Source organism: Bos grunniens, chromosome 10, assembly GCF_055505025.1.
Source record: "Bos grunniens cultivar Pamir isolate PY7600 chromosome 10, Bosgru_T2T1.0, whole genome shotgun sequence".
NCBI lineage: Eukaryota > Metazoa > Chordata > Mammalia > Artiodactyla > Bovidae > Bos > Bos grunniens.
Genome location: NC_141174.1, coordinates 75,116,879 through 75,144,635, shown reverse-complemented (window position 1 = coordinate 75,144,635; position 27,757 = coordinate 75,116,879). Strand labels below are relative to the sequence as shown.

At 40.9% G+C, this 27,757-nt stretch overlaps 2 pseudogenes across 1 annotated transcript; both read left to right on the top strand.

Annotated features, from left to right (window-relative positions):
• The first annotated feature begins 7,070 nt into the window (after nucleotides 1–7,070).
• LOC147364846 (metallothionein-1A pseudogene) lies at nucleotides 7,071–7,257 on the top strand (annotated as a pseudogene).
• Nucleotides 7,258–24,021: 16,764 nt separating this feature from the next.
• LOC147364845 (large ribosomal subunit protein uL23 pseudogene) lies at nucleotides 24,022–25,384 on the top strand (annotated as a pseudogene). The gene has a single exon (XR_015135054.1). The product of XR_015135054.1 is annotated as a large ribosomal subunit protein uL23 pseudogene (transcript).
• The last annotated feature ends 2,373 nt before the right edge of the window (nucleotides 25,385–27,757 follow it).

The following is a 27,757-nucleotide window of genomic DNA, read 5'->3' as shown; positions in this document are numbered from 1 at the left end:
ATAACCAACAAATCACAGAAGAAATCAAAATATGCATAGAAATGAATGAGAATGAAAACACAGCAACCCAAAACCTATGAGATTCAGTAAAAGCAGTGCTAAGGGGAAGGTTCATAGCAATACAACCCTACCTCAAGAAACAGAAGAGAAATCAATAACCTAACTCTACACCTAAAGCAACTAGAAAAGAAAGAAATGAAGAACCCCAGGGCTAGTAGAAGGAAAGAAATCACAAAAATTAGGGCAGAAATAAAAGCAAAAGAAACAAAAGAGATCATAGCAAAAATCAACAAAGCTAAAAGCTGGTTCTTCAAGAAGATAAATAAAATAGACAAACCATTAGCCAGACTCATCAAGAAACAAAGAGAGAAGAATCAAATCAACAAAATTAGAAATGAAAATGGAGAAATCACAACACACAACACAGAAATACAAAGGATCATAAGAGACTAAATCAGCAACTATATGCCAATAAAATGGACAACTTGGAAGAAATGGACAAATTCTTAGAAAAGTATAACTTTCCAAAACTGAACCAGGAAGAAATAGAAAATCTTAACTAGCACAGAACTCAAGACTGTAATCAGAAATCTTCCAATAAACAAAAGCCCAGGACCAGATGGCTTTACAGCTTAATTCTACCAAAAATTTAGAAAAGAGCTAACATCTATCCTACTCAAACTCTTCCAGAAAATTGCAGAGGAAGATAAACTTCCAAACTCATTCTATGAGGCCATCATAATCTTAATACCAAAACCAAACAAAGATGCCACAAAAAAAGAAAACTACAGGCCAGTATCACTGATAAACATAGATACAAAAATCCTTAACAAAATTCTAGCAAACAGAATCCAACAACATATTAAAAAGATCATACATCACAACCAAGTGGGCTTTATCCCAGGGATGCAAGGATTCTTCAATATTCGCAAATCAATCAATGTGATACACCACATTAACAAATTAAAAGATAAAAACCATATGATTATTTCAAGAGATGCAGAGAAAGCCTTTAACAAAATTCAACATCCATTTATGATAAAAACCTGCCAGAAAGCAGGCATAGAGGGAACATACCTCAACAAAATAAAAGCCATATATGATAAACCCACAGCAAACATCCTCAATGGTGAAAAATAGAAAGCATTTCCCCTAAAGTCAGGAACAAGACAAGGATGCCCACTCTCACCACTACTATTCAACATAGTTTTGGAAGTTTTGACCACAGCAATCAGAGCAGAAAAAGAAATAAAAGGAATCCAAATTGGAAAAGAAGAAGTAAAACTCTCCCTGTGTGCAGATGACATGATCCTCTACATAGAAAACCCTAAAGACTCCACCAGAAAATTACTAGAGCTAATTAATGAATACAGTAAAGTTGCAGGATATAAAATTAACACACAAAATTCCCTTGCATTCCTATATACTAACAATGAGAAGATAGAAAAAGAAATTAAGGAAACAATTCCATTCACCATTGCGATGAAAAAATAAAATACTTAGGAATAAAGCTACCTAAAGAAACAGAAGACCTATATATAGAAAACTATAAAACACTGATTAAAGAAATCAAAGATGATACAAATAGATGGAGAAATATATCATGTTCATGGATCAGAAGAATCAATATAGTGAAAATGAGTATACTACCCAAAGCAATCTATAGATTCAATGCAATCCCTATCAAGCTACCAACGGTATTTTTCAGAGAATTAGAACAAATAATTTCACAATTTGTACGGAATTAAAAAAACTTCGAATAGCCAAAGCAATCCTGAGGAAGAAGAATGGAACTGGAGGAATCAACCTGCCTGACTTCAGGCTATACTACATAGCAACAGTCATCAAGACAGTATGGTACTGGCACAAAGACAGAAACATAGATAGATGGAACAAAATAGAAAGGCCAGAGATAAATCCACACACCTATGGACACCTTATCTTTGACAAAGGAGGCAAGAATGTACAATGGAGAAAAGACAATCTCTTTAACAAGTGGTGCTGGGAAAACTGGTCAACCACTTGTAAAAGAATGAAACTAGAACACTTTCTAACACCATACACAAAAATAAACACAAAATGGATTAAAGATCTAAATGTAAGACCAGAAACCATAAAACTCCTAGAGGAAAATATAGGAAAAACACTCTCTGACATAAATCACAGCAGGATCCTCTATGACCCACCAACCAGAGTAATGGAAATAAAAGCAAAAATAAACAAATGGAACCTAATTAAATTTAAAAGCTTTTGCACAACAAAGGAAACTATAAGCAAGGTGAAAAGACAGCCTTCAGAATGGGAGAAAATAATAGCAAATGAAGCAACTGACAAAGGGTTAATCTTAAAAATATACAAGCAGCACCTGCAGTTCAATTCCAGAAAAATAAGCGACCCAATCAAAAAATGGGCCAAAGAACTAAACTGACATTTCTCCAAAGAAGATATACAAATGGCTAACAAACACATGAAAAGATGCTCAACATCACTTATTATTAGAGAAATGCAAATCAAAACCACAGTGAGGTACCACCTCACGCAGGTCAGAATGTCTGCTATCCAAAAGTCTACAAACAGTAAATGCTGGAGAGGGTGAGGAGAAAAAGGAACCCTCTTACACTGTTGGTGGGAATGCAAACTAGTACAGCCACTATAGAGAACAGCGTGGAGATTCTTTAAAAAGCTGGAATGGAACCGCCATACGACCCAGCAATCCCACTGCTGGGCATACACACCGAGGAAACCAGAATTGAAAGAGACACGTGTACCCCAATGTTCATTGCAGCACGTTTACAATAGCCAGGACATGGAAGCCACATAGATATCCATCGGCAGATGAATAGATAAGAAAGGTGTGGTACATAAACACAATGGAACATTACTCAGCTATTAAAAAGAATACATTTGAATCAGTTCTAATGAGGTAGATGAAACTGGAGCCTATTATACAGAGCAAAGTAAGCTAGAAAGAAAAACACCAATACAGTATAATAATGCATATATATGGAATTTAGAAATATGGTAACGATGACCCTATATGAGAGACAGCAAAAGAGACACAGATGTAAACAGACTGTTGGACTCTGTGAGAGAAGGCGAGGCTGGGATGATTTGAAAGAATAGCATTGAAACTTATATATTATCTTATATGAAATAGATTGCTAGTCCAGGTTCAATGCATGAGGCAGGGTGCTCAGGGCTGGTGCACTGGGATGACCCTGAGAGATGGGATGGGGAGGAAGGTGGGAGGGAGGGTCTGGATGGGGAACACATGTACACCCATGGCTGATTCATGTGAATGTATGGCAAAAACCACCACAATATTGTAAAGTAATTAGCCTCCAATTAAGATAAAAATAAATAAATAAAAATAATTTCATGGCTGCAGTCACCATCTGTAGTGATTTTGGAGCGCAAAAACAAAACAAAACAAAAAAAAACAAAGTCTCTCACTATTTCCACTGTTTCCCCATCTATTTGCCATGAAGTGATGGGACCACTTGCCATGATCTTTGTTTTCTGAATGTTGAGCTTTAAGCCAACTTTTTCACTCTCCTCTTTCACTTTCATCAAGAGGCTCTTTAGTTCTTCGCTTTCTGCCATAAGATGCATCATCTGCATATCTGAGGTTATTGGTATTTCCCCCAGCAATCTTGATTCCAGCTTGTGCTTCATCAGCCCAGCGTTTCTCATGATGTACTCTGCATATAAGTTAAATAAGCACAGTGACGATATACAGCCTTGACGTACTCCTTTTCCTATTTGGAACCAGTCTGTTCAATGTCCAGTTCTAACTGTTGTTTCCTGACCTGCATACAGATTTCTCAAGAGGCAGGTCAGGTGTTCTGGTTGATGACAGAGCTACAAAATTGTACAGCAGAAGCCTCATTATAACCTCAGGGGGAAAGTTAGCACTCTTAGGTATAAGGCAGAAGTCATGATGACTGTCAGGGTCAGAAGTTGAAAACTGTACCAACTGCTGCTCCCTAATCTTTCTCCTGATTTCCTTCATCTGCCCTATGTACTTGTCCACATCCTCTCCCACTTTATTGTGATCACTATGCCTGCTGGATATGGCCTGTCAAAACCAGGGACAAGTCACCTAGTCCTGCCCCAGCTTGAATTGCTTCAGGCTTCTGGCCTGACCCTGCTCCCAAATGACACGATTCCTTTCTACTCTGCACAGAGGCCTGGTCCCCTCCTTCATTCTCCTCCCGGGCATTTTCCATGTTGAGCTTTTCCACTACTGTTCCTCTTTGAACACCATCCGGCTGTCTCCCCTTCCTCCCAGTTGGCCCAGGACATTTATATTCACAGACTTGCTCCCCCTCTTTGGGGGCTGCCCCCACCCAGCAAGCCCTCATGGCCCTGGGAGCAGGGATCAAGGAGGGAGTGAGCAAAGTTAGGGCCTACAGACACACACACACTCATGCACAGACTTTTGAATGAAGCTCCAGATGACTATAGATGGGTTTATTTTGTTCATGGCTATATCCACAGGCTCTAGAACACATAGCAGAGCACATAGTAGATGCTCAATAAATGTTTGTGGAATGATGGACATAATAAATGAATATCTTACCTAGTTTTTTCTAAAAGTGTGGTTTACAGACACTTTCTAAGTCACCTGGTTTTGGTATTGTACACTAAACAACTATCCGCAACCTTGAAGTTGAAAGTTATGTTATGCTTGACAGGAATTTTTAGGACTTCAAGCCCAGGAGGCAGCATCTCAAATAACCCTGAGAGAATTATTCCGAAGAGGTGAGGGGAAGCCAGGATATATAGGAGTTTTGCCACAAAGGGCAGAAGTCTGAACATCAAAAGATTTTTGTTAATTAACGCTGGACTGGAAGAAACACAAGCTAGAATCAAGATTGCCAGGAGAAATATCAATAACCTCACATATGCAGATGACACCACCCTTATGGCAGAAAGTGAAGAGGAACTAAAAACCCTCTTGATGAAAGTGAAAGTGGAGAGTGAAAAAGTTGGCTTAAAGCTCAATATTCAGAAAACTAAGATCATGGCACCCGGTCCCATCACTTCATGGGAAATAGATGGGAAAACAGTGGAAACAGTGGCAGACTTTATTTTCTGGGGCTCCAAAATCACTGCAGATGGTGATTGCAACCATGAAATTAAAAGATGCTTACTCCTTGGAAGGAAAGTTATGACCAACCTAGATAGCATATTCAAAAGCAGAAACATTACTTTGCCAACAAAGGTCTGTCTAGTCAAGGCTATGGTTTTTCCTGTGGTCATGTATGGATGTGAGAGTTGGACTGTGAAGAAGGCTGAGCGCCGAAGAATTGATGCTTTTGAACTGTGGTGTTGGAGAAGACTCTTGAGAGTCCCTTGGACTGCAAGGAGATCCAACCAGTCCATTCTGAAGGAGATCAGCCCTGGGATTTCTTTGGAGGGAATGATGCTGAAGCTAAAACTCCAGTACTTTGGCCACCTTATGCAAAGAGTTGACTCATTGGAAAAGACTCTGATGCTGGGAGGGATTGGGGGCAGGAGGAGAAGGGGACGACAGAGGATGAGATGGCTGGATGGCATCACTGACTCGATGGACGTGAGTCTGGGTGAACTCCAGGAGCTGGTGATGGACAGGGAGGCCTGGTGTGCTGCTATTCATGGGGTCGTGAAGAGTCAGACACGACTGAGCGACTGAACTGAACTGAACTGAAAGACAACCAAATATGTCAAGTTAAGGAATTTGGTGCTTTTCTATGCATGGGAAGATACAAGAGACTAGATACTGAAATCGTTCCTTTGAAGTGCACCTCAGCTATCTGGGGCCAGGGGCCTGTGTTTTCATATCTCGCGTTTCCTCAGGGCTTGCCATGGGGAGTGGCTGCAATCTGTTCTTTGTCTCCTTCCTGAGTACCTTCAGGGCTCACTAGCTCACCACAGCTGGTGGCTACAATCACTGATGACTGTGACATCCTTTGTTACTGATATGGCAGGCAATATTCTGTTTTTCAATATGTTTATAGAAGATTGCTGAGGGCCACCCCAGACCTCCTGGATTAAAAATTCTTAGGTTGGGTCAGGAAATTTTCATCTACCTGGCACACAAAAGTTTGAGAACAGTTGACCCAGCCCAACCCAGTCATTTCACAAAAAGGGTATGATGGCCAAGATTATAGAGCTTGCTTGCAGAAAACAAGGACTACAGCTATCATTCCATTCTTTATTTCACTGCAAATTATTTTCATTTGTACCATCCAAAATGGTGTTAAGGTCTCAGGAAGAACTTGAAGTTCCTATGAGGAGGCTATATGACACTAATTAAAATATTTATTTCTGAAAAATAGTTGCAAAATGAAAAAAGAGAAAACCAAGAAATATGCAAAGTTCTAAAGATTATATAAAATTTTCAGGAAAATATAAATTTTAACAGTAGAATTTGTATCTTGTTCTTTTGATCCCAAATTTCTACTATTACATTTCCCTGCTCTAGTAAAGAGTAATAATTCATTTAAGTGATTTTTATTGAGTGCCACTAGGGGCTGTGTTCCAGAGCAACAATAAGAAAAAGGACAAAGTTCCTGCCCTCATGAAGCAGCCACCAGGGAAATAGTCAAAACACAAAGATAAGTATGTAATTCAGAGAGTCCTTAGTGCTATGAAAGAGAAATGGAGCAAGTTACTGAGATGGAAGGCAACAAGATTAGGATGGAAAGAGCAGAGGGAGGTTATTTTATATTAGGGTTCAGGAAAGCCTCAAAGAGAGGATGGTACCTGAAGATAGACCTGGATGAAAGAAGGAAGAAAGGAAGAAGTCAAAGGAAGGTCAAGTGCCCTGAGTCAGAAGCAGCAGACTGAGACAAAACTTCATATTCAGATGATTTATTAAGAAAATGTATTCCAGTGTTGATGAGAGTATGGATAAAAGAGAACCCTGTGCACTGTTGATGGGAATGTAAATTGGTGCACACTGCTATAAAAAAAAAAAAAACTCAATGTGGCATTTCCTCAAAAATTTTAAAGTACACCTCCCACTGGACCAGGGGATGTGCTTCTACACTTGCTTTGGACCTCGGACCTCACCTTTCTTCCAAATGGACCCCAACTGCTCCTGCCCCCACTGGCGGCTCCTGCAGCTATGCTGGCTCCTGCACCTGCGAGGTCTGCAGATGCCCCTCCTGCAAGAAGAGCTGCTGTTCCTACTGCCCCGTGGGCTGTGCCGAGTGTGCCCAGAGCTGCATCTGCAAAGGGGCCTCAGACAAGGGCAACTGCTGCACCTGATACCTGGCAGAGCTTGCCTCAGTTGTCGATAGAGAAACCATGACAAATTTATATACATATTTTTTTCACACAACCTGACCTGGTGCTACATTTCCTTTTTCTATGAGACATGTGATTTCCAATAAAGTTGTTGACTTCAAAAAAAAACATTTTTTTTGTAAGTTAAACTATCATATGATCCAGCAGTTCCACTTTTGGATAGTTATCTGAAGGAAATGAAATCACTTATCTTGAAAAGATATCTGTACTCCATATTCATTGCAGCATTGTTTGCAATATCTAAGATATAGAAACAACCTAAGTATTCATCACCAGGTGCATGGATTTAAAAAATGTGATATAGGGCCTTCTATGGTGGTCCAGGGGCTGACTCCGTGTCTCCAGTGTTGGAGGCCAGAGTTCAAACCCTGCTCAGGGAACTAGATCCTGCATGCCACAACTGAAGATGTTACATGCCACAGCAAAGACCCCATGTGCCTCAAGGAAGACCTGGTGCAACCAAATACATTTTTAAAACAATTTTTTAATTAAGAAAATGTGATATATATGTGTACAATTGAATGTTATGAAATCATTTAAGAGGAAGGAAACCTTGCCATTTGCAACAACATGGATGGACCCTGAGGGCATTATGCAAAGTGATTTGTCAGAATGAGAAAAATATATATACTGTATATTTTCACTTGTATATGGAATCAAAAAAAAAATGAAATTTATAGGTACAGAGAATAGATTGGTGGTCTCCAGAGGCAGGGGGTAGGAGGGTTGGAAAATTGATAAGGGTGGTCAAAATGCACAAATTTCCAGTTATAAGATAAACAGGTCCTGGGGATATGAAGTACAACATGGTGGCTAGAGTTAACAATTAATTAATCATCTTTAGTATTTGCAAGTTGCTGAGAGTAGATCTTAAAACTTTAATCAGGGACTTTCCTGGCAGCCCAAAGAATTTCTTAATAACTCCACACTTCCATTGCAGGGGGTTCAATTTCAAACCCTGGTTGGGGAATTAAGATCTCACATGCCAATAGTAACCAGAAAAATAGAAAAAAAAAGTTTATCACACACACACAAAATCATAACTATATGAGGTGAAGGAATTGCCAACATCCATTGGATTATCAAAAAAACAAGAGAGTTCCAGAAAACACCTACTTTTGCTTTATTGACTATGCCAAAGCCTTTGACTGTGTGAATCACAACTGTGGAAAATTCTTCAAGAGATAGGAATACAAGACCACCTTACCTGCCTCCTGGGAAATCTGCATGCAAGTCAAGAAGCAACTGTTAGAATTGGACATGGAACAACAGACTGGTTCCAAATCGGGAAAGGAGTATGTCAAGGCTGTATATTGTCACCCTGCTTATTTAACTTACATGCAGAGTACATCATGAGAAATGCTGGGCTGGATGAAGCACAGGCTGGAATTAAGGTTGCCTAGAGAAATATCTATAACTTCAGATATGCAGATGACACCACCCTTATGGCAGAAAGTGAAGAGCCTCTTAATGAAAGTGAAAGAGGAGAGTGAAAAAGTTGGCTTAAAACTCAATATTCAGAAAATGAAGATCATGACATCTGGTCCCATCACTTCATGGCAAATAGATGGGGAAACAATGGAAACAGTGACAGACTTTATTTTTTTGGACTCCAAAATCACTGCAGATGGTGACTGCAGCCATGAAATTCAAAGACACTTGCTCTTTGGAAAAAAAGTTATGACCAACATAGACAGCATATTAAAAAGCATAGACATTACTTTGCCAACAAAGGTCCATCTAGTCAAAGCTATGGTTTTTCCAGTGGTCATGTATGGAAGTGAGAGTTGGACTGTGAAGAAAGCTGAGCACCAAAGAATTGATGCTTTTGAACTGTGGTGTTGGAGAAGACTCTTGAGAGTCCCTTGGACTGCAAGCAGATCAAACCAGTCCATTCTAAAGGAGATCAGTCCTGAGTGTTCATTGGAAGGACTGATGCTAAAGCTGAAACTCCAATACTTTGGCCATCTGATGCAAAGAACTGACTCATTGGAAAACACCCTGATGCTGGGAAAGATTGAAAGCAGGAGGAAAAGGGGATGACAGAGGATGAGATGGTTGGATGGCATCACCAACTCAAAGGACATGAGTTTGAGTAAGCTCCAGGAGTTGGTGATGGATAGGGAAGCCTGGCATGCTGCAGTCCATGGGGTCACAAAGAGTCAGACACGACTGAGTGACTAAACTGAACTGAGGTGAAGGATGTTAACTAGACTTACTGTAATGATAATTTCACACCTATACAAACATCAAATCATGTTGCACACCTGAAACTAATATAATGTATGTCAATTATGCCTCAATTTTAAAAAATCATTATGTTGAACATCTAAAACTAAAACAATGCTATGTGCCAATTATAGCTTTATTAAAAATTAAATTTAGAAGTGGCTCATGGGAGCAATATTTCCTGATTTCTTGAAAAGAAAGAAAGGTAGGAATAAAACCCTTCCAAGAGAAACTAGTAAGGGAGCTGGGGAAACAGGAAAGAGAAGGAAGAAAGACAGAAGAGGGTGAGATGTCATGCAAAGTCTGGACTTCAGCCAGATTCTGCAGGAGACCTCTGGAATGTAGATTCTTGCTCAGAGTTTAGAGTTTATCCCAACTTGGAGTCAAAGGAGTGGGGCTTTCATACTTCTGCAGCAGTTGAGGACTGGGTGAGTTGGTGTAGGAGGAATGTAAACTCCTGGTCAATTCCTTTTGCCTTTCCCTCAGCAAGGCAGCTTTAATAATGATTTCATTTCCTTTGGCTATATACCTAGAAGTTATACTAAGCAAAATAAGCCAGACATAGAAAGGCAAATACTTGATGATCTCACATGTGGAATCTAAAAAATTGAATTCACAGAATCAGAGAATAGAACAGTGGTTGCCAGAAACTGGGAGCTGGGGGAGGTGGGGAGATGTTGGTCAAAGGGTACAGATTTTCACTTATAAAATGATTGCATTCCAGAGATATAGCATACATCTTGGTGACCATAGTTAATAACACTGTACCTTGTACTTGATGTTTTCTAAGAAAGTAGATCTTAAGTAGATCTTAACTCACCACACACACAAAAAAGGGCTAACTTTGTGAGGCTATGGATGTTAATTAACTTGATTGTGGTAATCACTGCACAATATATATGTATATCAAATTGAAACTACCAGGTAGCATTTCAGGGGAGCTTCAGTCCTTTATGTCTCAGCACAGAAAGAATTCAGTGAGATGCAAAGTAATAGATAAGAAGTGATTTATTAGAATAGGAATTTATTAGAATAGGATGCTTATGAGGCTTACATGTGGGGAGGTGAGCATTGCACTGTCCTGTGTACATAGTGGGTTACACTTTTATAATCAAAGGAAGAGTAGAGAGGGGGGAAAGACCATCTTCTTCCTCTTTCTTGAGTAGATACCATACTTCTATCATCAGCTCCTCCTCCAGGTAGGGCAGGGGAGTTTTTTTACTCCTACATTATTAAGCCAGGACTGTCATGGCCTATGGAAAAATTATTTCAAATCTCAGTACAATGAAGGTCTTTACTTTGAAATGTCGTCTTTCCATAAATTATTTTTTTATATGAGCAGAGAGCATGTCCTAGGGGTCATTAACTTACCAAGCCCATTGGGTGGGATGGGGGTCTCATGTTTCCATTGTTTTATTGTTTGGCGGCCTGTCTCATGCTTATGCTGCATGGTTTGTTGCTAAGCAAGTCTGCTTGGTTTTGTGGTTTAACAAACTTGCTTTCTTAAGTGATTATTAACTTACTGTGGTTCCCCAAGGCCCCCTAAAATTCCCTCTCTTATCTATAATCCTCTAATGGGATTTCTGAGCTAACTATTTGATTATCCCACTCTGTCCCTATCAAAATCATGTTGTTTAATTGTGAACAACAACAAAAAAAGAATAATTTCTATGTATATCTGAATTGTTGTTTAAATTAAAATTAAAAATTACCGTGTTGTATATCCTAAGTATGTAGGATTTTTGTCAGTTATACCTCAAAAAAAGCAACTCTAATCACCCAAGGATAGTACTCCTAAGAGAGCTGCAGGTGTTGGCTAATAAAAAGCAGGCAGTTTTATCAAGGATCCAAGAGGATCTAGGCAGAACACTGACAGGTGCAGAAACTGAAAGGTTAGGGAGGAGGGAAATGATTGGAAACAGGATTGTGACACTGATTATGAAGCAAAATCCAGCCTCTGCACCCCAAAATCAAATTAAATCTCAAAGACAGAGTTTTGGGAAAAGTACAAAAGAATAGCTTTATTGCTTGCCAGGCAAGGGGACCACAGTGGCCCAATGTTCTCACAACTGTGTCCCCATTTGAAGAGGGTAATTAGAAATTTTATAGTAATGGTTCAAAGAGGGTGTGATCAGTTCATAGACATTCCTCTGATTGATTGGTGGTGAAGTTAAGTAGGAGTCAGCATCATCAACCTTCTGGTTCCAACCAATCTGAGGTCTCCATGCTTGTGGACAACATACTGTAGTTAACCATTAACTCCTCCCAAGTGGTAGAGGTTTTGTATTTACAAAACAGCTCAAAGACGTTGTGTGCATCCCTTGATAGAGAACCATGACCTTGCCCCAAGGCTGCACTATTACTCCTCTTAACTGTTTGTTTATCCCTGATCTTGCATCCTCTCCCTTCTCTAATTAACAACTGTTTGAATCTGCCAGTTGAACTCAGCAAAGGTCATGGAGGCTGAATGTAGGCAGTTTCCCATAATCAAAGAAATGGGGGACACAGAAAAACAGCTTTTGTGTCCAGGAGCTCCATAGGGCCCTACTCAGTATCAGTTCCCAATATTTCAGAATACCATTCTATTTTCTTTCATTAAATAAACATATTTTCAGTACCTGCATGCATGTGAAGTTGCTTTGATCATATCCAACTCTTTGTAACCCTGTGGACAGTAGCCCACCAGGCTTCTCTGTCCTTGGGACTCTTCAGGCAAGAATACTGGAGTGGGTTGCCATGACCTCCTCCAGGAGATCTTCTGGACCCAGGGGTTGAGCCTGCGTTTCCTACGACTCCTGCATTGCAAGTGGATTCTTTACCACTGAAGCCTACTCAGCACCTATGATGTGCCAAATGCTATGCCAGCCCTGAGGATACCACGGTGGACAGTAGAGACACAGTTACTGTACCCTTTGACACTTATAATCTGACCATGAATGAAAACATTAATTTCAAGTACTGTAGGAAACAAAACAGGAAAATATAAATCAGTTTGTGAGTGAAAGAAGGTCTCCCTGAAGAAGTAGTATCTAAACTAAAAATGATGTAGTCAGGCATGGCTGGGCTGGAGGGAAGGTAAGCAGGGGGTGTTTCAGGAGGTGGAACCACATGTTCAAAGTCTAGGAGGCATTAAGAGTGTGGTGAGTTCAAGGAACTGAAAGAAATCTGACATGACTGAGGCAGAAAGATCAAGCAGCAGGAGGTGAAGTTGGGGATGACAGGAGTCAGCAAATTGAGGAGTAGCTACGGGGCCAAGTTGAAGATGTAATCCAAAGACAGTAACAGGATTTAAATAGGACTTAATGGCTAATTAGATGTAGAAGTGGTGATTGGTGGATTTACAATACTGTATTTACAATCCACCTTTCCAAGAAAAACAAAGAATGTAGGAAGAAAAAAAGTTTTGAGGAAAGTGTTTTGCCACTTTGTTGTTTTTAATTAGTAGTTTAATTAATGTAATATGCTTATTTTGATATTTCAAAAATATCTGAAATCTTGAGTTTTGTGTAAAGATCTCATTTTTGTTTCTCATGCTGCTGCTGCTGCTGCTAAGTCGCTTCAGTTGTGTCTGACTCTGTGCGACCCCATAGACGGCAGCCCACCAGGCTCCCCCGTCCCTGGGATTCTCCAGGCAAGAACACTGGAGTGGGTTGCCATTTCCTTTTCCAGTGCATGAAAGTGAAAAGTGAAAGTGAAGTCACTCAGTTGTGTCCAACTCCTAGCGACCCCATGGACTGCAGCCCACCAGGCTCCTCCATCCATGGGATTTTCCAGGCAAAAGTACTGGAGTGGGGTGCCATTGCCTTCTCTGTTGTTTCTCATACATACACAAATTTATATATACATATGAAAAAATGTGTACAAAATTGTAACAATGTGTTCCTCTAGAAAGAAGGACTACAGAAGGTTTTCACTTCCTACTCTAGGTGTTTCTGTATTGCTTGAATTTTTATGAATATATGTTTTTTACGTAATGATTTAAATGTTATCTATAATAAAGCTCAAAAGTGAGAGAAAAGGAAAATAAAGGAAGACTTTTTAAAGATGAATGCTAGAGACAAAATATAGAAGAAATTATTAAGAAATCATTCTTTTGTCACAATGTGATAACTGATTCAGGTGGGAATCATCAGTGGATGTTAAAAAATGGTCCCAGTTCTTCTGTTAACCAAACCTCTTGCAATGTGACTTTGATGGTCTCCTATAAAGAGATGGAATCTATTTTCCCTATCCTATGCATCTCAACTGAGTCCTTATGGCTTAGACAGTAAAGAATCTGCCTGAAATGCTGGAGATGCGGGTTCCATCCCTGAGTCGGGAACATCCCCTGGAGAAGGGAAGGGCTACCCACTCCAGTATCCTTGCCTGGAGAATTCCACGGACAGAGGAGCCTGGCGGGCTATATACAGTCCATGGGGTTGCAAAGAGTCGCTCACAACTGAATGACTAACATTTTCACTTTCATGCTTCTCAGCTGGACTTGTGATTTATTTTGATCTATGGAATGTGGAGGAAGTGACAGTATGTCAGTTCCTAGCCTAGTCCTCACATATTTCCACTTGCTTTGTTGGATCCCTACCAGTGTCATGAGAATAATCCAGGCTAGCCTACTGAGAGACTTGAGGTGCCACTGGCAACAGAGCATCAACACCCAGGAGCTGGGCCACCTAGCCAAACCACAGCTGACCACAGATAAATGAAGAAATCAAACTGAAACCAGGATAACTACTTTCCAAACTCAAATTTCAAATCCCCAGAAGTCATGAGCTAAATAATCGCTTGTTTTAAGCCACTAAATTTTGAAATGGTTTGTTATGCAGCAATAACTAACTGGTCTAAAACAACCAATTAGTTACTGATTATAAAGATGAAAATATGTGGTCTGGTATTCACCATCTTAACTCTCACTAACACTGGAACAACCTGACATTACTGTTTCCTTAGGTGACACAATATCAAATACACAACATTAACTATGACATATTCTTGTCGAAACTGTTAAAATGAATATAACCAAGCCTCTAAACCTCCCGATGAAGTGTACAGGAAATACAGGGGAGAGAAAAACAAATGATGTGGCATCATGAAGAAATAAACAAATCAAGAACCTGAGAATTTTACAAAATGCTTGGTCTAGACCTTTTAAAAAAGAAAAATGTGTCATAGAAATAATGTCTAAAAAGACACAACAGTTTTGGGGACTAGTAAGCCCAAGATCAAGATTTGGTGTTTAGCAAGAGCCTGAACCTGGATCATATTCAGCATTCTTCTCATTGTGTCCTCACGTAGTGGAAGGGGCAAGAGAGCTCACCAGGGTCTCTTTTCTAAGGGTGCTAATCCCATTCATAAGGGCTCTGCCCTTATAACCTAATCAACTCCCAAATTCCCCACTGCCTAATACTGGCACATTGAAGGCTGGGGCTGCAACACATGAATTTTTGAAGGAACACAAACATTCAGTCTATAGCATCAGTCAACCCACAGAATCATGAAAAATAAATAATTCTCGTTGGACTAAGCTTTGGGATGATATGTAACACAACCATAGATGACTAAAACAGATAATCTTCAGAAAAATCCTATGAGGTAATTGCCATTATTATCCGCATCTTCTGTATGAGAAAACTAATGCTTAAAGAGTTTAAATAACTTGCCCAAAGTCACCAAGTTCAGAAATGGCAAAACCAAGAATTAAATGCATACTGGTCTCATTCTAAAGATTAACTCCCAAGTATTATCATGGAGCTTCTTACTGAGGCTGATCTGTGCCCTACTGTATAAAATAACCTCTGGACATGACCTTGGGCATACCCCAGGAGATGACGGGGGACAGAGAAACCTGGCATGCCACAGTCCATGGGGTCTCGAAGAGTTGGACATGACTTGGCGACTGAACAAAACAACAAAAAATGAAATCTAGTTAGAATCAAAAACATCTAGAGATAATGTATTCCAAACACGTACCAACTCATGCCTTCACTGTAACAATGTTTGTCACCTGGAGGCAATGTCTCCAAACACAGGGCTTCTATTCAGAAAATAATTTGTCGTTAATAGCCTTATTAGTGTTCACCCCAGGCAGTGCTGGAGCAAAGGGGAGTGCAAAGACTTTGATGAAAAATAACCACCTCCCATGGAGAGTAAAGAGAGGAGGGATTTTCATTAGGACCAAGCTTAAAAATGAACATGTGGTCTCAATCAGTTATCATGGTTCAGAAGAAAGAAGTCTTTGATGAAAGATTAAAAACAAACAACAGAAAAGATGTTCACCATCATTGGTCATTAGAGAAATGCAAATTTAGACCAAAATAAGATATGACCACACATCTACTAGAAGAGCTAAAATAAAATATAGCAACAAGACCAAATGCTAATGAGGTTATGTGGAACAACTGGATCTCTTGTACATTGCTTGTACAAATGTAAAATGGACAGCAACAGTTAGGCACCTTCTTATAAAGCTAAACATACAACCCCACCAGCAATCACACTCCTAGGCATCTATCCCAGAGAAGTGAAAAATTATGTCAACACAAAAACATGTATGTGAATGTTCGTAATAACTTTATTTATAAAACCAAAACCTGGAAGTAGCTAAAATGTCCCTCAGTAGACAATGAAGAACATATGTAACTGAATCACTTTGCTGTACGTCAAAAACTAATAAACATTGTAAATCAACTATGCTTCAATTAAAAATAAATTAGTTTTAAAAATGAAAGCAAAAAGATTTGAGTTTTCATTGTCTTCAGATGTATACCCAGCAGTGGAATTGCTCGATCATATGGTAGTTCTCGGAGAAGGCAATGGCAACCCACTCCAGTACTCTTGCCTGGAGAATCCCAGGGATGGGGGAGCCTGGTGGGCTGCCGTCTATGGGGTTGCACAGAGTCCAACACGACTGAAGTGACTTAGCAGCAGCAGCAGCATGGTAGTTCTACTGTTCGTTTTTTGAGGAAGCTCCAGATTGTTTTCCATGTGGCTGTACCATTTTACAATCCCACCAACAGTGTACTAGGGTTCCCTTTTCTCTACACCCACTCCAGAATTTATTTGTAGATTTTTTGATGATGGCCATTCTGACAGGTATATGAGGTGAGTCTGCAAAGTTTCTGCTTAGTCTGATGGGATTCCCTTTTTTTTTTTTTTTTTTTTGGTGATTAAGCGTTGGAATTTGAGTTTTCTTTTGGGATCCCCTTATGTATGACTCTTTGGTTTTTCTCTTGCTGCCTTTAGGATTCTCTGTCTTTAACTTTTGCCATTTTGATTATGATGTGTCTTGGTATGCGTCTGTTTGTGTTTATTTTCTTTGCGACCCTCTGTGCTTCCTATCGGAGAAGGCAGCCGATAGGAGGAGCCTGGTAGGCTGCAGTCCATGGGGTCACGAAGAGTCGGCCACGACTAAGCGACTTCACTTTCACTTCTCACTTTCATGCATTGGAGAAGGAAATGGCAACCCACTCCAGTGTTCTTGCCTGGAGAATCCCAGGGACGGGATCCCAGGGCTGCCGTCTATGGGGTCACACAGAGTCCGACACGACTGCAGCGACTTAGCAGCAGCAGCAGCAGCAGCAGCCGGGCTTCCTATAGCGCTTCCCTTATAGCTCAGTTGGTAAAGAATCTGCCTGCAATTCAGGAGACCCGGGTTCAATTCCTAGGTTGGGAAGATCCCCTGGAGAAAGAAACGGTGACCCACTCCAGTACTCTCGCCTGGAAAATCCCATGGAGGGAGGAGGAGCCTGGTAGGCTGTAGTCCATGGGGTCACTGAAGAGTCAGCCACAACTTAGCCGCTTAACTACTACTACTACTACTACTACTACTACTACTACTGTGCTTCCTATACCTGCATATCTGTCTCCTTCCTTAGGCTTGGGAAGTTTCCAGTCCTAATGTCATTGAATAAATTTTTGACCCCATTCTGTCTCTCTTTTCTCCTTCTGGGTCCCATACAGATATTGATATGCTTGTGTTTCGAAGGATCCTTTAAACTCTTTCTGGTTTTTTTTTTTTTGGTGTGTGTTTCTTTCTGCTATTCTAGTTTCCATTGTTCTATCCTCCAAATCACTTATGTGTTCTTCTGTATCACCTAGTCTCCTATTTATTCCTTCTAGTGTGTTTTAGTTCAGTTCAGTTTTCATGTTCAGCTCTCACTGGTTCTTTTTTACATTTTCTAGATCCTTATTAAAATTCTTGCTGTGCTTATTTATTCTTTTCTCCAATTCAGTTAGAATTCTTATCACTAATGCTTTGAATTCTTTAGTTAGTAAATCATTTATTTGTTTCATTAGTTTATTTTTTCAGGGCTTTTCTCTTGCTCTTTCAATTAAAAAAAATTCTTGTTTTCTCTCTCTTTTTTTTGAGCATGTACCTTTTTTTAATCTTTTTATAATAACATGTATCTACCATCTTAGTATCGCACAGAGTAGTTTCATTGCCTGAAAAATCCTCTGAACTCCATCATTCATTCCCCTGCCCTCCCTATTCTCATTTTTTTTTTTTTTTTGTCTTTCTCTGACTCTATGAAATAAGGTGAAACAGTTAACTGTTAGTCTTGAAGGGGGTCCTTATACAGGAGCTTCTCTATACAGCCTGTTTGTGCCCAATGGCTTTGGTGAGAGAGCTGGATTTGAGGCCACATCTTCCTCAGGGTATGCTGGCAGCTATCACCTTGGTAGAAGGTGGGGCTGGCGATGGAAGGGCTAGGGTCTGAGCCAGGTGGGAAGTGGTTCTGCCCCTCTGTTTAGTGGCTGTCACTACCCTATCCGGGCTGGGTCAGGTCCCAAGTTTCTGGAGCTGAAACTCTGAGGGTCTGGTCCCAGCTGGCTCTGTTCTCTTTAAGTGTATGTTCTGCTTCCTCCCAACGACAGCACCCTCAGCCTCAGAGGGGAGCAGCGTTGGAGTAAGAGGACCCAGTGTGGGTATTCATCGAGAGTGGGGCATGGCAGAGGTGGTCTAGCACCATCAGAGACGTGGTCTGCTTCTGATGGGCTGCCGTGCAGTTACCAACAATGGCTGGCCCTCCCTGTTCAGACTCTGCTTAGGATTTGAGCCACCATGGCACCTCATGGCCAGGGTTTTTCCTCTGTTATGGCAACCCTCACTCCAGTGTGGAGCTGCAACGCAAGGCAAATGGTGCTGGAGCATTCACTTGGTTCAGGTTGCAGGATGTGCCAGGGTGGTCATTGAAACTAGTCGGTCCTTCTCCACCCTGCTTTGTTGGTTTCGTTTATTTTTGTTTTGGCTGCATTGTGTGGCTTGTGGGTCTTAGTTTCCAGACCAAAGATTGAACCCAGACCTCAGCAGTGAAAACAGACAGTCCTAACCACTGGACCACCAAGGAATTGCCCCACTCTGCTATGGAAGCAAGCAAGCTTTCTGCTAGTCCCCAGTTAGTTTTCAGTGAGAACTGTTCCCCATACAGATGGATTTTTTATGTGTTTGTGGGGGGAGGTGAGTTCCATGTCCTCCTATTCTGCTGTTTTGATTCCTACGCCTCTAATTCTTTGATCATTTATATTCTATTTTATGTCTTCTGATTGTAAGCCACAAGGTAATTTTTCAAACTCTGGCATGAAAAAGCAATAAATACTACTATGCATTTAGCCAACAGTAATAATTACGAAGTACTTTCCATCAGACACTGTGCTAGGCCTAATGGATATGATAATATTGAATGCATGCTTTGCTTTGCCTCTTCACACATTGCACTACTGCCTCACATAGTACCTAACCTAATTCTCTCCCATTAATCATTGCTAGTTCTTAAATATTTCATCAAAATTTAAACGGTATTTCTAAGTGAAAATGAAGGCAGGAAACAGAACTTTTCAATTATCACCAGAAAATTGGCAAGCTTAGGATGGTATTAACAGAAGGGAGTGGCTGCAGGAGCAGCTAACACTAGACAGGGGGCACGTGAGGAAGAGTAGGGGTATGTGCCTCAAGCAAAGGAGTGACTCGACAGCAGTAACTATTGGTGATGCCAAATTTAAGACTTTACTTTATTCTGACCCAGTCTCACTCCAGCAACTCAGATTTATACCATTATTTTCAGGAAGGATTAATGCAAATATAACACGAAGGCTGGTTGCTCAGATAGCAATGGTATCTGCTTAAATGCTAAAGATATTCTTCTATGTAGTGGCGTGAAGTGAAGTTGCTCAGTCATGTCTGACTCTGCGATCCCAGGGACTGTAGCCCACCAGGCTCCTCTGTCCATGGAATTCTCCAGGCAAGAATACTGGAGTGGGTTGCCATTTCCTTCTCCAGGGGATCTTCCCGGCCCAGGGATCGAACCTAGGTCTCCTGCATTGCAGGCAGACACTTTACCATCTGAGCCACCAGGGAAGCCCCCACGTAGTGGCCTGCTGCTGCTGCTGCTGCCAAGTCGCTTCAGTCACGTCCGACTCTGTGCGACCCCATTGACGGCAGCCCACCAGGCTTCGTCATCCCTGGGATTCTCCAGGCAAGAACACTGGAGTGGGTTGCCATTTCCTTCTCCAGTGTAGTGGCCTAGTATTCTCTAAAGCTCACTGTGAATGCAGATCTCAACATAGTCACTCAGGTGTAGTGATTGATGGCCATTATTCCAGGTCCCTGGATTTAAGTGACTCATGGAGGAATAGGAGATGTCTGAGATTTGCAACAATTATTGATTTATTAAAAATTTGAGACTCTCAAACACCAGAAAACATTTATTAAACATAGGTACACTCAGCACTATGGTACACTCAGGACCACAGAGATGGAATCACCTCTTTCCCCTTGCTCACATGTGCCCTTAAGCAGTAAGCTCCCCTTTTGAAACTTTTTTTCTCATCTTAAACCTGTCTTGAATATTCTTGAATATGTTAAAGTTTAACTGTGATTTTTTTTTTCCAGTGTCTAATCACTCCAAGGACTTTTCATGTGAACCTAAAATGAAGACATAAGAACTGTGCTGTCCCTATCAAGGAGAAGTCCCACCTGTTAGCTACCTTAAAAAAAGGATCTGCCTTGGTATTAAATGAACTTCTTGCTTATTGAGATTGTGTAAAATGGTTTAATATAAAGCCTGACTGAAGAATAAGACAGAACTGGGAAGCTGGAATTCAAGTTCCACAATCACAATAGAGACTGTGTTCAACACACCCATGTATAGATAGATAGATAGATAACATGGTGTCTAACAGATGTATGTGTGTGCTCAGTGGCTCAGTCATGTTCGACTCTTTGCGACCCTATGGATTGTAGCTATCCAGGCTCTTCAGTCCATGGAATTTTCCAGGCAAGAATACTGGAGCGGATTGCCACTTCCTACTTCAGGGGATCTTCCTGACCCATGGATCAAACCAGTCTCTTGAGTCTCCTGCATTGGCAAGCGAATTCTTTACCACTGCACCATCCCATAGGTGTAGCTTAATAAATATTTATTTTACTAGATTGAAAACAGAAAAGATAATGATCAGAATTCTTTCTTGATTTAAGGCACCTCTGAAGCAAATAGATTTAAGTGATTTAAGGCATCACTGACTCGATGGACGTGAGTCTGAGTGAACTCCGGGAGTTGGTGATGGACAGGGAGGCCTGGCGTGCTGCGATTCATGGAGTCGCAAAGAGTTGGACACGACTGAGTGACTGAACTGAACTGAAGCAAATAGAAATACATCTGATCGCACACTCTTAATCTTGATTTCTCTACCAGATGCACACACTACTCCAAAATCTTTATCTCCATCTTTGAGCCCCAGATCCACAGTCCCACCTGGATTTGGCTGATGCCTCACAATGAATATGTTTAAATCATGTCAACCCCAGATATTGCAAGTCTCCCAAGCTAGACCAGTGGTTCTTAACCTGTGAAACAAGCACCTAAGAGATCATGGAGTCAGTAGGGAACCAAGAGCAGGTTGCTAGACAGGGTCAGTCCCACATGTAGGCAACAAGAGTATGCATTGTCTGTAGAAAATTTAAAAACAATAATAAAACCAGCCAAAACTTACTCAGTAGTTTATTATCACTATGCACCAGAAATTCTGAACAATGTCAAAGATAAAATACTCTAAAAAAATACCCTATGGGTCCAAGTTTTAAACAATTGCTAAGGTTACTTTTGAGTTTTAAAAATATTTATTTAAACTACAAGTTGGACATTTTTATCGTTTATCCTTTGATGAACACCACACTCTGCATGGAATCTAACTCAAAAAAACTCCCAGTTACACAATTACCAACTCTCATTAATTTAGAAAGTAAGTTTGCAAAGGTTCAGAATCATCTCAGATTACTTCAAGCACCCTTTTATCTCCAGCCCTTGTGGTAGTAGTCTCATGTTTAAATAGTAGATTTGTGATAAACAATATGGTAAGAATGTCTTAGTTCAGGCACCATAACAAAATAACAAGGGTGGCTTAAGAAACAGAAAGGTATCTTCTCACAGCTCTGGAGGCTGGAAGTCTGAGATCAGGTCCATTTACAATGAGGTTCCAGTCACACAAAATGTGTGATTATAGGTATTACTATGTAGATGTCTATAGAACTTCCGAAGTCTGGCATGCTGCAGTTCATGGGGTTGCAAAGAGTCGGACACAACTGAGCAACTGAACTGAACTGGTAGAACTTCCACTGAAAGTTGCTGTGTCCTTATTTGAGTACAGCTTAAACTCCAGTAGTTTGGCCACCTCATGCGAAGAGTTGATTCATTGGAAAAGACTCTGATGCTGGGAGGGATTGGGGGCAGGAGGAGAAGGGGACAACAGAGGATGAGATGGCTGGATGGCATCACTGACTCGATGGACATGATTCTGAGTGAACTCCAGGAGATGGTGATGGACAGGGAGGCCTGGCATGCTGTGATTCACGGGGTCGCAAAGAGTCGGACACGACTGAGTGACTGAACTGAACTACTCTTTACTAGAGGTAGGAACAAACACAAATCAGTTAGACTGCTTTAACAGTTTTGCACAATATCTTTCAGTCTCCACCTTCGTCCCCAATCTCCCAGCAGTCTGACCATATGGGTGTGTTCAAACCCTCATTAACTTTCTCCTGTCCCAGAGGAAGAGCTCCTTTTCTGTCTGACCTGTTCTTTCCCAACTTCTTTACAAACCACTACTTATATATCAAGATCTACCTCAAATGACCTTCTTTAGGGAATTTGCTCTTGAAGTAGTTATAGAACTCACTCTACTTAATGTTGCTTTTGTTATGCTCTAAGAGCTTTTGTTTACATCTGGATTTCAGTACAGCTCATGTAATTGTGAGTGTGATCTAGTGAAGGACAGGGAAGCCTGGAATGCTGCAGTCTGTGGGGTCGCAGAGAGCTCTACATGACTTAGTGACAACAATAATAGTGAGTGTGAGATGGTTGAACAATAAATTCTGAATGAGAGAAAAATTTTACTTTTACAGGAAAAATAAGTATATTTCTCTACAACAGTGAAACATACTGGACAATATGTTTCATAATGAACCCAAAATCACTTAGTGTCTATAGTAAACACACTCTAGGGTGGCCTTATGATCCCTTCCTCCTCACTGTGCATGTCCCGACTTGATTCTAACAGCAGAATATGGCAAAAGTGATGTGCTATCATTTACACGATTGTGTTACACCATAACGAAAAAGTGAATGGATTTTGCAGATATAGTTAAGGACCACAATCCCTAATTAGTTGATTTTGAGTTAACCAATGGCAGTATTGTCCTGGGTGGGCTAACCTAAAAGAGAGCCCGGAGGTCAGAGATTCTCTCTCTCTTGCACTGGCTATAAGAATCAAGATGCCATGAATTGTACAGCCTCAAGAAAATTAATTCTGCCACCAACTGAAGGGGGTTAGATGCAGATCCTTCCCCAGTCAAGCTGAAACAGGAGGGAAGGAGGCAAGGCACACTCTTTGAAAGAATGACATAGCCCAAGGACACAACAGAAACTGATTAGACTCAAATGGGTCCGAGATGCCAGACAAGTCAACTTCAACTAGACTTTGATCCTCACCAAGGGAACATTTCATGCAAAGATGGGCACAATAAAGGACAGAAACAGCATGGGCCTGAAAGAAGCACAAGATACTGAGAAGAGGTGGCAAGAATACACAGAACTATACCAAAGAGATCGTAATGACCCAGATAACCACGATAATGTGATCACTCATCTAGAGCCAGGCATCCTGGAGTGCAAAGTCAAGTGGTCCTTAGGAAGCAGCATTACAAACAAAGCTAGTGGAGCTGATGGAATTCCAGCTGGAATTATTTCAAATAATTCAAAGGAGTTATTTCAAATCCTAAAAGATGATACTGTTAAAGTGCTGCACTCAATATGCCAGCAAATTTGGAAAACTCAGCAGCAGTCACAGGATTGGAAATGGTCAGTTTTCACTCCAATCCCAAAGAAAGGCAATGCCAGAGAATGCTCAAACTACCGCACAATTGTACTCATCTCACACACTAGCAAAGTAATGCTCAAAATTCTCCAAGCTAGGCTTCAACGGTACATGAGCCAAGAACTTCCAGATATTCAAGCTGGGTTTAGAAAAGGCAAAGGAACCAGAAATTGCCAACATCTACTGGGTCATAAAAAAGCAAGAGAATTCCAGAAAAACATCTACTTTTGCTTCATTGACTACACTAAAGTCTTTGACTGTGTGGATCACAACAAACTATGGAAAATTCTTTAAGAGATGGAAATATCAGACCACCTTACCTGCCTCCTAAGACATCTGTATGTAGGACAAGAAGCAACAGTTAAAGCCAGACATGAAACAACGGACTGGTTCCAAATTGGGAAAGGAACACATCAAGCTTGTATATTGTCACCTTGCTTACTTAACTTCTAGAGTTACAGAAGGGTAAAACTTTTAGAGTTTCACAGAGTACATCATGTGAAATGCCGGGTTGGATGAAGCACAAGCTGGAATCAATATTGCCAAGAGAAATATCAATAAGCTCAGATATGCAGATGACACCACCCTTATGGCAGAAAGCAAAGAGGAACTAAAGAAACTTTTAATGAAGGTGAAAGAGGAGAGTGAAAAAATTGGCTTAAAAATTAACATTCAAAAAGTGAAGATCATGGCATTCGGTCCCATCACTTCATGGCAAATAGATGGGGAAACAGTGACAGACTTTATTTTCTTGGGCTCCAAAATTACTGCAGATGGTGACTGCAGCCATGAAATTAAAAGACGCTTACTCCTTGGAAGAAAAGCTATGACAAACCTAGATAGCATATTAAAAAACAGAGACATTTCTTTGCCAACAAAGATCCATATAGTCAAAGCTATGATTTTTCCAGTAGTCATGTATGGATGTTAGAGTTGGACCATTAAGAAGGCTAAGTGGAAACCCTTTTCATGAAGATGGCGCCGAAGGCAAAGAAGGAAACCCCTGCCCCTCCTAAAGCTGAAGCCAAAGCAAAGGCTTTGAAGGCCAAGAAAGCAGTGTTGAAAGGTGTCCACGGCCACAAGAAAAAGAAGATCCAGACGTCACCCACCTTCCGGCGACCCAAAACACTGAGGCTCAGGAGGCAGCCCAAATATCCTCAGAAGAGTGCCCCTAGGAGAAACAAACTTGACCACCATGCCATCATCAAATTCCCCCTCACCACCGAGTCAGCCATGAAGAAAATAGAAGACAACAACACACTGGTATTCATTGTGGATGTCAAGGCCAAAAAGCACCAAATTAAACAGGCTGTGGAGAAGCTCTATGACATTGACGTGGCTAAAGTCAATACTCTGATCAGGCCTGATGGAGAGAAGGCATATGTTTGACTGGCTCCTGACTATGATGCTTTGGATGTTGCCAACAAAATTGGGATCATCTAAACTGAGTCCAGCTGGCTAATTCCAACTATAAAAGTTTTCACTATTAAAAAAAAAAAAAAGGCCAAGTGCCGAAGAATTGATGCTTTTGAACTGTGATGTTGGAGAAGATTCTTGAAAGTCCCTTGGACTGTAAGGAGATCCAACCAGTCAATCCTAAAGGAAATCAGTCCTGAATATTCATTGGAAGGACTGATGTTGAAGTTGAAGCTCCAATACTTTGGCCACCTGATGCGAAGAACTGACTCATTGGAAAAGACCCTGATGCTGGGAAAGATTAAGCCATCCTCTTACCTGAAGTATCTACCTACCTAAAAACCTGTTCCACCAGTTTCCCTGGAGCACACACTGCCTCACTTTCCACCCTTAACTCCATTCAGAGTGTGTTGAAGTTCAGCTGCTACAGCAGCACAGGAGAAAAAGGGGATGACAGAGAATGAGATGGTTGGATGGCATCACTGACTCGATGGACCTGAATTTGTGCAAGCTCCAGAAGATGGTGAAGGACAGGGAAGCCTTGTGTGCTGCAGTCCATGAGGTCACAAAGAGTCAGACACAACTGAGCAACTGAACTAAATTGAAAATATTAGAAGCGTAAAAAGCAACTTATGTGCAATTATGCTTTTAATGAATTGCCTTAATTTAAAAAAATGAAATTATAAAAATATTGAAACTATTTTGGAAAAGCCAAAACATACAGAACCTGTTTTCCCTTAAATAATAGGTAAAATGTATATCTGTATCTAATAATCACATTGTACACTTTAAACTTACATACATGGCATTAATATCTCAAAAAAGGTGAAAAAGTAAATTGTTAAAATTAAATAGATATGGAATCGTCTCTAAAAATCTATAAGAAATAAATATCGCCTAAAACAAAGGTCCATCTAGTCAAAGCTATGGTTTTTCCAGTGGTCATGTATGGATGTGAGAGTTGGACTATGAAGAAAGCTGAGCGCCGAAGAACTGATGCTTTTGAACTGTGGTGTTGGAGAAGACCCTTGAGAGTCCCCTGGACTGCAAGGAGATCCAACCAGTCCATTCTGAAGGAGATCAGCCCTGGGATTTCTTTGGAAGGAATGATGCTAAAGCTGAAACTCCAGTACTTTGGCCACCTCATGCGAAGAGTTGACTCATGGGAAAAGACTCTGATGCTGGGAGGGATTGGGGGCAGGAGGAGAAGGGGACGACAGAGGATGAGATGGCTGGATGGCATCACTGACTCGATGGACATGAGTTTAAGTGAACTCCGGGAGTTGGTATTGGACAGGGAGGCCTGGCGTGCTGCAATTCATGGGGTCAGAGTTGGACACGACTGAGCGACTGAACTGAACTGAACTGAGGATATTTCTCTGAGAATGCTGGCTGCCCTCCTAAGTGGCAACTCAAAAACATGCACAACATGAATCCTAAGTGGCGACTCAAAAACATGCTCAACATGAGAATTGAGAGTTAAGTTTTATTTGAGGAAAAATCAGGATCGTAGCCCAGGATACAGCACCTCAGATAGCTCTGAGAAACTGCTCCAAAGAGGCAGCGGGAGGAGGTCATTATATGTGATTCTGGTGAAAGGGGAATTCAATACAATCAAGCACCTAACTTACAAAAGATTTTCTGCTAGGAGCTGATGTCACTATGAAGGATTTAGTGCTTTTCTAGATATGAGAAGATGCAAGGATTAGGATCATAAAATAAGTTCCTGAAAATATCTACCTACCTAAAAACCTGCTCCACCAGTTTCCCTGGAGCACACACTGCCTCACTTTCCACTCTTAACTCCATTCAGGGTGTGCTGAAGGTCAGCTGCTACAGCAGCACAAGATTTAATATCAACAAAGGCAGGAGGCAAATACCGTTGACAATTTGTAGTTGACATAAGGACAGAGGCAGGGATGTAAGTGGGTAGATTATGGGGCAAGAAGGGAGGGAAGGGGGTCTAGCTATTAGTGACTCCTGACTTTTGCCTGGTCTCCCTTCCAGTAAAAGATTATTATTACTCAATGACCCAGTAGCCCATTGACCTGCCATTGTTTCCATTACCTTCAAGATATGGTGACTGACAAAGATGCAGGAGAGCCCTAAAGCAGGGTGAACTGAAGGCAAATTCTTTTCAAAAGCAATGAGGCTTTTATTTCCTTTTTGTCACAAGAATTATCTTTCTGATTGTGTCACTGGGTGTGGATCTCAAAGTCTACCCAATTCCCTGATCTCACCACAACCTGACGACAACGGTTTATGAGTTTTCCAGGAATAGTTTGAGTTTGGGAATAAAGGGTATGTATTCCTTTGTTCTCTCAAGCAGTGGAAAGAGGAAAAGAGAGAAATAGAAAGACAGGAAAAAGAGACACGTGTCCCAGCTTTCCAGGTTCTCACTGCCCGTCCCTAGCCAGGTCTAGTTGGGCTCTTATAAGTTTGTGACCCGAGTCTG